Consider the following 1,530-nt stretch of genomic DNA (forward strand, 5'->3'; position numbering starts at 1 on the left):
AGAAATTCTGTGTTGTGTATTTTATCACTTTCACTTTATTTTTCCTGGTACTCAAATGAAGGCACAAAACATTATTTTATATTTTAATTAAATGACAATTAAACTTTTTTTTTTTTTTTTCTACACAGCCGGTTTACTGTTAAAATTAAAACATGGACCAATGTTTGAGTGATTATCCCTTTAAAAATGTAATAATAATGATAATAATAATAATAATGATTATTATTATTATTACATTAAGACATTGCAGTACATTATACTGAAATATATTTGCCACAATTTCTTCAAGTTAAGCCAAACTTTTATTTTGACAGGTTGCTGTGAAAACCTTTGTTTCTGTGTGTATATGATATATGACTATAGTTTTTTTCTCAAATGAAATGCTGGTGACGTGACTGAAGATGAAGTTGATGTGAAAACACTGTGAGCGTCACATGTACTTCAGTATGTGTGCTAAATACTTTCCTTTTCAGCCAATGCACATTTGCCTAAAGCTCTTCAAAATAGTGCCTTATGCAAAAACAGGGTGAACTCGAGGCGTCTGGAGCCGCTCCTCCTCAAACGTCCACTTCTGTATCTGCGCAGGAACGAGGATGTTGTTTTTGCTGCTGTTCAAAGCGGCTTCAGGCTCTTATGGTCAGTGAAGGAAGCGAGTTTCGCATGGTTTATACCTGAAAACCTTTAGAAACGGTTAGGAGGAACTCATGTACTTCCAAAACTATGTTCCAAAAATCAAATGTGAAGTTGTTATTCAAAACATGAAACATTTTATTTTAAATAAATGAATACTTTTATTCAAGGATGCATTGAATTGGTCAAAAGTGACAGTAAAGACATTTATAGTGTTACAAAAGATTTATATTTTTCCTATAAATGTATTACGGTTTCCACAAAAATATTCAGCAGCACAACTGTTTTCAACATTGATGATAATCATAAATGTGTCTTCAGCATCAAATCAGTATATTAGAATGATTTCTGAAAGATCATGTGACACTGAAGACTGGAGTAATGATGCTGAAAATTCAGCTGCGCATCACAGAAATAAATTACATTTTACAAAATAATCACACAGAAAACAGTTCTTTTAAATTGTAATAACATTTTATATTTTTATTGTATTTTTTGGATCAAATAAATGCAGCCTTGTTAAGCTGAAGAGACTCCCTTATTCCCAGACGTTTGAACTGTAGTGTATATATATTACAATTTCAAGATTACAATTACAATTTCAAATTTGATGCACACAGTATTTTTTGTTCATGTTTACTCAATTCACTAAAATGTTTGAAAACTGAAATAAAAAGTGATTTTTCATGGCAGTTACCTGTTTAAAATATCAGTAACTCTATACTAAATTCTTGTCATATTAAAGTTAAAATTGAGTAACTGGCATTTAAGACACTATATATATATATATATATATATATATATAATATATACACACACATACACACTACCGCTCAAAAGTTTGGGATCAGAAAGACTTGTAATGTTTTTTAAAGAAGTCTCTTCTGCTCATCAAGGCTG

The 1,530-nt window shown here is 30.5% G+C and overlaps 1 protein-coding gene across 1 annotated transcript in view; it reads left to right on the forward strand.

Annotated features, from left to right (window-relative positions):
* Nucleotides 1-1,530, forward strand: part of LOC107656461 (fatty acyl-CoA reductase 1-like) — a gene marked incomplete at its 3' end in the record, with an annotated part of 31,479 nt that overhangs the window by 8,616 nt on the left and 21,333 nt on the right. The gene's annotated exons all lie outside the window — the stretch shown is intronic.

The sequence above is a fragment of the Sinocyclocheilus anshuiensis genome, unplaced genomic scaffold (assembly GCF_001515605.1).
Source record: "Sinocyclocheilus anshuiensis isolate Anshui unplaced genomic scaffold, SAMN03320099.WGS_v1.1 scaffold183, whole genome shotgun sequence".
NCBI classification, from domain to species: Eukaryota; Metazoa; Chordata; class Actinopteri; order Cypriniformes; family Cyprinidae; genus Sinocyclocheilus; species Sinocyclocheilus anshuiensis.